Raw genomic sequence first — 10,273 nt, forward strand, 5'->3', positions numbered from 1 at the left:
GAAAATCACATTGTCTGATTTTTAAAGAATTTATTTGCAAAATATGGTGGAAAATAAGTATTTGGTCAATAACAAAAGTTCATCTCAATACTTTGTTATATACCCTTTGTTGGCAATGACAGAGATCAAACGTTTTCTGTAAGTCTTCACAAGGTTTTCACACACTGTTGCTGGTATTTTGGCCCATTCCTCCATGCAGATCTCCTCTAGAGCAGTGATGTTCTGGGGCTGTCGCTGGGCAACACGGACTTTCAACTCCCTCCAAAGATTTTCTATGGGTTTGAGATCTGGAGACTGGCTAGGCCACTCCAGGACCTTGAAATGCTTCTTACGAAGCCACTCCTTCGTTACCCGGGCGGTGTGTTTGGGATCATTGTCATGCTGAAAGACCCAGCCACGTTTCATCTTCAATGCCCTTGCTGATGGAAGGAGGTTGTCACTCAAAATTTGACGATACATGGCTCCATTCATTCTTTCCTTCACACGGATCAGTCGTCCTGGTCCCTTAGCAGAAAAACAGCCCCAAAGCATGATGTTTCCACCCCCATGCTTCACTGTAGGTATGGTGTTCTTTGGATGCAACTCAGCATTCTCTCTCCTCCAAACACGACGGGTAGAGTTTTTACCAAAAAGTTCTGTTTTGGTTTCATCTGACCATATGATATTCTCCCAGTCATCGTCTGGATCATCCAAATGGTCTCTAGCAAACTTGAGACGGGCCTTGACATGTACTGGCTTAAGCAGGGGGACACGTCTGGCACTGCAGGATTTGAGTCCCTGGCGGCGTAGTGTGTTACTGATGGTAGCCTTTGTTACTTTGGTCCCAGCTCTCTGCAGGTCATTCACTAGGTCCCCCCGTGTGGTTCTGGGATTTTTACTCACCGTTCTTGTGATCATTTTGACCCCACGGGGTGAGATCTTGCGTGGAGCCCCAGATCGAGGAAGATTATCAGTGGTCTTGTATGTTTTCCATTTTCTAATAATCGATCCCACGGTTGATTTCTTCACACCAAGCTGTTTACCTATTGCAGATTCAGACTTCCCAGCCTGGTGCAGGTCTATAATTTTGTTTCGGGTGTCCTTGGACAGCTCTCTAGTTTTGGCCATGGTGGAGTTTAGAGTGTGACTGTTTGAGGTTGTGGACAGGTGTCTTTTATACTGATAACGGGTTCAAACAGGTGCCATTAATGAAGGTAACGGGTGGAGGACAGAGGAGCCTCTTACAGAAGAAGTTACAGGTCTGTGAGAGCCAGGAATCTTGCTTGTTTGTAACTGACCAAATACTTATTTTCCACCATATTTTGCAAATAAATTCTTTAAAAATCAGACAATGTGATTTTCTGGATTTTTTTTCTCATTTTGTCTCTCATAGTTGAGGTATATCTATGATGAAAATTACCGGCCTCTCTCATCTTTTTAAGCGGGAGAACTTGCACTATTGGTGGCTGACTAAATACTTTTTTGCCCCACTGTATGTCTAAACTGGATGGCATGATTAACACAATCTGATTGGAAAGTAGCAACCATTACATTAGTAGCTGAGACTATGAATTCAAGACATTTGGAACGGAGAACCTTTAATTGTACAGTGCAGAGGGCATGACATGAACAAGGATATTGACCCAGAAAATAATTTCCACAATGATTATTTGCGGCTACAATGATAGTTGTGGTTACAATACAAATCTTATTTTACAGTTGCTTTTGTATCTCTGCTTCTGTCTCCTTGAACCCCAGTCGGCCTCAGCAGATGGCCGCTCACACTGAGCCTGGTTCTGCTGGAGATTTCTTCCTGTTAAAAGGAAGTTTTTCCTCTCCACTGTCGCTACAAGCATGCTTAGTGTGAGGGATTGCATTCAAGTCAATGAGTTGATGCAATTAACTGGTTTTCCTTAGAAAGAAAACTTTGAATCAATTTGACTGTATGATCTGGTGAACTGTAAAGTGTTTTGAGATGACGTGTTGTGAATTGGCGCTAACTAAATAAACGGAATTCAACTGAATTGAAATGAGCATTATAACAAGGGGTGAATATTGGCATGGGTGTTGCGATACGATACATGTTACGATATTTGGGTTACAATATGATATTATCACGATATTGCAATGTCACTATATATTGCGATATTTTTCCCAGCTATCAAATTAAATGTATAGGAAGAAAAAGCAAGTGCTGTATATGTTCAACAGAAGATAGTGATTGTTTAGTTATTTTGGCATCCATGATGTTTGGGGTTTGGGTCATGACTGCCTCAACTACAGAAATGGCTCTGCTCTGCACAGCAAATGTAGCCTGACGTAGTCCGACTCAATTCTAGTCAGAATATGAGTCTGATACTGCTCCATAGAGCTGTGATTATGGGGCGTGTTTTGAACGAACCAGGAAAAAAAATGCCTCTGCACTCAATTGGATAGATCTACAACCAATAAGAGCAACGGAGTGCGTGACGTATGTTAAGCGAGGCATAGTTGATGTCCACAAAAATCAAAGCGTGCAGTTTCACGCCTAAAATAAGAAGATGAGACTTGATCGCGTTTCTCTGTTCCTCTTTTAAAATTAATTTGCTGTCGATATCTTCTAGAACAGACCTAATAGCAGAATCTACTCACCCAAACTCTCCAGCGGCAGCCATTATTGTTGTCACCCGAGCGCGCTTTGGTCACGTGGTTGATTACGTTACTCTTGATCATCTGTCCATCATCGTATAAAGCCCGCCCTGACAATTTGATTGGATCGCCTGACAGTGGGCGATAATACTCGCGCTACTATGGAGCAGAGCCAGACCGAACTTCCCCGAACTCAAACCTTGTGGGCGGGACTAAGTTCGGACTGGCACCCAGGCTACAGCAAATGGGCTCCACAGCAGTATCTACCAGAGTGGCGCTGCAGAGGTAGCCCGTTTCCCTCATTGTTTTAGGTTAAAATGCTTTGTTTTTAAAAAAAAGATTGATATCATATTGGGCAGCCGAAAATCACGATATATTGTCAAATCGTGTTTTTCGCACACCCCTAATTATAACATGACAAATTAAAACGAAAATAAATCATACATTGCACATTTCAACTGTCAAAGCTTGAATGCAAACTTTAACACAGACTTTATTGGTCCCTTCACACAACCATTTAGCATCATTACAATATTGGAAATATGGATCAGTCATGAAAAGAGAATGGAAGTTGAGTTAGGGTGAAATGTATTCATGAAATCCATTGATTTCATGTCTATGTGGTCAAAACATGAAAAAATGGAGGTCTCAGGGGTGGTCTGAGATGATTTCTAATTGCAGATGAATCAGAATGTGAGTGGAGAGATGACCAGATGGCACGGCAGAGGGTGGACAGGGTTTGATCATTTAAGTTTGGTCCAGGGAATAACAAGGAGGAGTGGAGCTGCCAGTGATAGTGTTAATACCAAAGTTTCTATGGGAGATCTGCAGAGTATTTCTTCAAGTCAAAGAGTTGTGAAATGGAGCAGAATCCAAGATGTGGTTGCAAAAACACAGAAGGGACTTTCTTCTGACAGAAATACAAAAAGCAGGTCAATACTCTGAGAGTTTGGTATTACCACTAAGGTTACAACTCAGGCATCAGTATGCTGCTAGCAGGCTCCTCCCATACCCATCAGCTGATGGGACTAATTGGCTGCAGCTAGGAACAGTCAGATGCAGAGAAGCCCATCCTATGAGCTCACTAGCGCCATCTGGTGGAACAATGAAAAAACAAAAATACAAAAACAGACTGTGTTCCCAAATTGCAATAACACACTGAATATAATGTTCTCAGACTTCCTTGGAAGGAAGGAAGGAAGGAAGGAAGGAAGGAAGGAAGGAAGGAAGGAAGGAAGGAAGGAAGGAAGGAAGGAAGGAAGGAAGGAAGGAAGGAAGGAAGGAAGGAAGGAAGGAAGGAAGGAACTTTATGGGGAGATGCTACATATCTGCTATAAATCTATTTAGGAGAGCGTGATCTCACTCTCCACAACAGCATCAGAGTTAATTACTTAAAACAGCTCAACATGCTAATAAAGAAGGCTAGGTTTGTTTTAGGAACTCCTCTAGAACCTCTGGAGATTACTTCAGAAAGAAGAATTCTTCATAAAGGGAAGAACATTAACATCCTCTTCATCAAACAGTTCAACACCAACAAAGTTTTCAGCCAAAGACTTCTCCAGATCCACTGAAAGACAGACTGCTACAGAGGATCCACCCTATTTACAGCCATCAACGCCAACAACTGGATAAAAATATTTTAAAAAACTTGAGTTACTGCAACATTTAATTTGCATTTGAGATTAAAAAAGTTATTTTGAATTTAATTCTCACAGCAGTTAAAGAGGGAGAGATCATAACTATTCTAAACAAATGTCACAATACAATAATTCTAATACAAGAGAGACAGAAACCTCTCAATCTATCGCTGACAATATAATCATAAATATTTAAATTGCTCACTTTGATTCAGGTGTTATACTGTCAGACATCACTGATCCCTTTCCTTTTGTTCTTTTCATCGATTTTGAAACCAAGTCTGATGATCAACTGCTTGTCTTTTGTATAAATCTCTCTCTGCTCCATGGAATGGTACCTAAAATGACTAAGATCGCAATAATTATACCAATTCATAAAAGTAGTGATAAAAATAACTTACAAAATTATTAACCAATATCCATTTTACCGAAATTTTCAAAGGTGCTTGAAAGGCTTGTGTACAATAGACTTAACAGCTACGGAAAATCTGAATATACTCATCCCATTCCAGTATGGCTTCAGGAAGAAAAATGCCATCTGTATGGCCGTAGTTGATCTAATTTAACAAATCAATTACACTATTCATAAAGGTGAGTGTGGAATCTGTTTTTTCTTTGATTTATCAAAAGCGTTTGATACAATTCATTTTGAAATTTTATTGGGTAAATTGCAGCATTATGGTGTAAGATGGACTGCACTCTGTTGGTTCAGAAGTTACTTATTTGAAAGGGAGCAATATGTACAAGTAAATAACAGTAAATGTCTAAGCAAAATTATCATATATGGAGTTCGACAGGGCTCCATATTGGGACCCCTTCTCTTTATATTATATGTAAAAGACTGTAAATTCAGAAACAATCCTCCACAAGGTAAACTTTGCGGACGACATAAATCTATTTCTATCTCATAAAAACCCAGTCAACCTTACAATCTAATGTAAATTGTCGATTAGTAAAAATTGAGAAGTGGTTTAAAGATAATAACTTATCACTAAATGTAAATAAAACAAACCATATTATATTTAGTTCGGAAAAAAAAACTGTAAAAATATTGAAAAGCTACATTGATATAAATGGTTGAGCATTTTGGGATCCTCAGGCTTGCCCACCAGAGGGCGCCGAGGATCCTCTTCTGTTTTTATGTTTTCTGTTAGGACTGGAGTTACTGTTGGGATCTGGAGCTTTACCACCTTCCTCCAGCAGAGTGCGCCGTGGGTCTCCTGGAGCTGGAGTCTTCCAGAACCCCTGAGACGCATCTACTCATCAAGAGACCTTCCCTTTATAACCAGCTGCCAGACCGCAGCTGGTTCGAGGCCGCAGTGTTGATCTTAGTTTGGTTAGCAACCTGAGCCTCTGAAACTGAAAGAATCTTAGTTGTCTCAAGTGAGAGATCAGATTCTAACTCTCCTCTGTTTTTGCCTCACAGGAAACCTGTCTCTAGCCTGAAGCTCTGGGTGAGCTGCCTCACAGGAAACCTGTCTCTAGCTTGAAGCTCTGGGTGAGCTGCCTCACAGGAAACCTATCTCTAGCCTGAAGCTCTGGGTGAGCTTAACCTGCCAATCAGCCCTGGTGAGCCAACCTGAAGATTCCTATGTGGAATTAACCTGAAGATTCCTATGTGGATATCCCCTGCTGCTCTCTGTGAAGAGCTGGAAACTCAGATCAAGGTCTGCCATGCTAAGTCAGAAGCTAGACGCTGCTGCTCCTCGTGTACTCTGCTGAACCAACAGTCTCTGGACCCAACTGTTCCCTCTCTCTCAAAGAGAAGCCCGGACCCAGTCAAGACTTCAGTGAACCAGCCCGGACCAGTTCCAGAATCTGTACATTATCTTGTGTTTCAGAACTTTAAATAAACTCTGTTAAACTTTTACCCAGCCTCTGTTGTGTTCTGCATATGGGCTTGTATCCTTAACCCATCATGACAGAGCAATAGAGAGAGTTGAAAGAACCAAATTCCATGGAGTATACATAGATGGATTTTTCAATTTAAAAAAAGACGATGGATATCTAATGAATAAATCATCCAAATATGTTGGTCTATTTTTTTTTTTTTTAAGTTGAGACACTTTCTTCCTTCTGACTATGTATCAATCTCTGTTTAAACCTCATATAATTTAATGCAAAGATATATGTTACACATATCCTTGTTATCTTGAAAAACTGGAGATTCTTCAGAAGAAGGTTATACGTGTCATATCATTGGCAAATGGGCTGCCTAGTGGTACGGTGGGTAGCACTGCTGCCTTGCAGCAAGAAGGTTCCAGGTTTGTTTCCTGACCGAGTCTTTCTGCATGGAGTTTGCATGTTCTCCCTGAGCATGCTTAGGTCCTTTCTGGATACTCTGGCTTCTTCCCATAGTTAAAAAAAATTACTGTTAATTGGCTTCTCTAAATTCTCCTTAGGTGTGCGTGAATGGTTGTTTGTCTCTGTGTTGCCCTGCGATGGACTGGTGACCTGTCCAAGGTATACCCCGCCTCTTGTAGACAGCTGGACAGCGACTCTGCTTGGGATAAGCATGATGGAAAATAGATGAATTGATGGATCATGGGCAAATTTTAACAATCCCTCACATTATCTTTTTTATGGGTTCAAGCTTCTGAAGCTCATTTAGTGCAACAGATTTCACTTTGCTTGTATTAAGTATAACGTGGCACATAAATTAAAAGCTAGACTCTGCCAGCTCAGTCCAGTGACAGCTCCTTCTCATAAACATAACACGAGATGGAGACCTTTATTAAGAGGGAAAAGTCATCATTTGAAGTACACCAGCTTCAGTGTAGTGTCTAGAGGCCCAGGGATCTGGAATGAGATTCATAGTTCTATAAAAGAATCACACTCTCTTCATACTTTAAAAAAGCTTTTTAATCAAAATGTATTGCTACGCTTTGCTCAAAAACCTGACTGATAAATTTCTTTGGTCGTGTGTTGGTCTGGCCCCTGAATGCATGAAATATCTTGAATAAAAATTATGTAAATCTGATTTGAATGTTATGTGCATACAGACTGGATGGATAAATTTATCAGGCTCCATCTGTAATATAATCCAGGTTGTGGGCAGTTGAGGGTGGGCTTTTGTTTTCTGTCTTGTTCTGTTGCTTTTTTTTTTTGGTTTGTTGTTGTAGTTATTGTTGTAATTTCTGCTTTCCTTGTGATTTTGCTTTTGATGTTACTATATTTGGTTGTTTGGAGTATATTTAAACTATGGGTCCCTCTCCATAAGTGTTGCGCCTCTGGGATTCCAGAGGCGCAAAATTGACCTTAATATCAACAAAACTGAATGATGATATAAACGGTCACATTTTGTGAATAAATAAATAAATGAAAACATTTGTTACCAGACTAGTAAAAAAAACAAAAACAAAAAAAACTACTTTATAATAGTCAGTTTGGAATTAGATCACAGAAATCCACAGCTTTGGCAGTCCTGAAAATGATAGGGGAAATCAGGAATTCCTTAGATAAAAAGAAGTTGGCAATTGGTCTCTTATTTTGATGTCAAAAAACTATTTCCCACAATTGATCACAATATGATAAAAAGTAAATCAGAGTATCATGGTGTATTATGGGGGATACCCTGGAGTGTACTGTATGATTGGCTGTTTAATTGGTAGAAACCATTGGTGAAAAGTCTGTCATCCTTTGATATTGGGGGTGTCCCCCAGGGTTCAGTATTGGGTTTCATCCTGTTTATTACATACATTCCATATATACAGTTCAAAAGAGGTGTTTTTGTTTTTTTATGGATGATGCAAATATTATTGTATACAGTAGATCAGTGCTTACAGCAGCTATGGATGTAAAGTTAAAAAGGTGGTTAAAAAAAAACTATTGTTCTTTAATTTGGAGGAAACTAAGTTAATTTACTTGGAAATCATTAGAAAGATTGATATGGAAGTTTAAATATGGTAGACATGGAACAAATGAGTAAAATAAAAATTAGTGTGATTATTGACTAAATAATCTGCTTGGAAACCTCGAATCAAATACTGTAAGTGTCAGGATTTGATGTTTGATTGAGGACCCAAAAGCAGAGGCAAGTTGGCAGAGGTGAATTTTGATGGGTTTAATGAGGTTTACAGGTACGGAGGCAGGAATCAAAGATCCAACAAAAATAACAACGAACCAGAACCAAGGAGACATCAGGGGAACTCTAGGAGCCAGGGAGAGACGAGGTAAGCAGACAGACGTTAGACGAGGATCCAGCAAACAGGAACTGAAGAGGGAGGCTTTTAAAGGGGACAGAGACAAAGAGAGGGCTAACGAGAGGATTGAAAACAGGTGAGGACAGAGCAGAAAACAGAGCTAGGGAAAGAGGACACAAGAGGGCAGCAGAGGACAACAAATGGAAAACCAAGACTGACAGTAAGTTCTGATTAAACAATCTATTCTCTTAATAAAAGCATTACACATTTTCTGCTGCTTACTGATTTTACTGTACCTAAACAGTTTAACAAACAGTTAAGTAATTTCCCTCTGGGATTATTAAAGTATTTTTGATTCTGAAAAGCCTTGGGTAACATGTACACGACATAATTTAAACCTCTATGCACATGGCAGAAAAGAGCCAATTCATGAGGCTGGCTATTATGACATGATTCTGCAAGTCATTCATTCCTGCTTACTTAAATCCTCTGATCTGGTAGAATTTCAATAGTCACAATTAATGTACTGTATAAAGCTTGAAAAAAACAACTACCACACCGCAAAAACAAAAAAAAACAACAAAAAAAAACCTTTAGCTGAAAGAGAGGGAGGGTATTATTACAGAAACACATAAAATTCCAAAATTTTATGTGTTCAAAGAAACATTAGAACAATGTGCATTTCATTTAAGTGGTTAAAAGTGTGCAACAAACTCTGTTAAATTATAGCAATGCCCAAGCATGAGAATGCTAGGATCAGGCATAAACTGGTTTTCTTAAAAATATATGATCTGGAAGAAGGACATTCTAAGGTTTAAATTTTATATAATGTCAACATATTAGCTATTTGCTGACAGAAGCTGAAATTAAGTTACTAAATGAAGCAATTGTTGCTCTACTTTAAAAGTACTCTTCAGCATTTTGTAAATCTCAGTTTTGTTTGGATTTATATTTTTTTCAGCTTTTGGTTCTGATCTGTTTCTTTCCATTTAAAATAATTTGTCCCTAATATCTTCGGGGGTTTTTTCAGTTCCCCCCCCCCCCCCCCACTTTCATTCTTCTCCTGCCTTCATATTTTGATTTCAAATAAAAAAAAATATCTTAGAATTTTATTAGGCTTTTTTTTGATAATTCTTCTTTTTCTTCTCTAAATAGTCAACAGATGTTAGTATTTCTCTTCCACAATATCTGGTTATCAGGTTTTATATAAAAAATTCTTCTATTGTTGTTCCTTTAATCTTTTTCTTGGTCTTCAAATAAAAAAATAAAATCGTATCCACCATTTTAACTTTTAGATTCTTGTAATTATATAAATCCCCATATATTTATACATTTGTAAGTGTTAAATTTGTAATTTTATTGGATTTTCTGAAATTATTTGTTCCTTCTTTAGTCATTCCTTCATTCTAGAACAACATTCATGAAAAAGTTTTTTAATGATGGCATGTTGAAAAAAGCAAACAAACAAAACAAAACAGCTATTTCCATTTTTTTGGCGAGTTCTATCCTTAAATAAAGATAAAAATAAAAGCTCTTGGTACTGAGAGGTTTCTTGCCTACACCAAACCTCATTCAAGTATGGCTGCAACAGATTTAAACATTCATTACAGCTGCTGGAAAGTACTGTTAGTTTGAATCAATTCAGTTAAATGTAGTTATATTTTAAAGAAATATAACTACATAATTAATTTCAAAGCTGTGAGTAGGTGGGATTTCCTGTAGCAGTCAGTGTTGCAGCAGAGCTGAAGGCTCCTTACTCAGAGTGCATTCATCCTTTTAATGAAGATTTCAACTTTAAATACTGGTTCTGTAGGCTTCTTTGGTCATTTTTTAAGTCACTAATAACCAAATACACAAATAAAATGACTCCATTGTCAACCTATAATG

Source organism: Cyprinodon tularosa, unplaced genomic scaffold (genome assembly GCF_016077235.1).
Source record: "Cyprinodon tularosa strain WSP-4 unplaced genomic scaffold, ASM1607723v1 ctg116, whole genome shotgun sequence".
NCBI classification, from domain to species: Eukaryota; Metazoa; Chordata; class Actinopteri; order Cyprinodontiformes; family Cyprinodontidae; genus Cyprinodon; species Cyprinodon tularosa.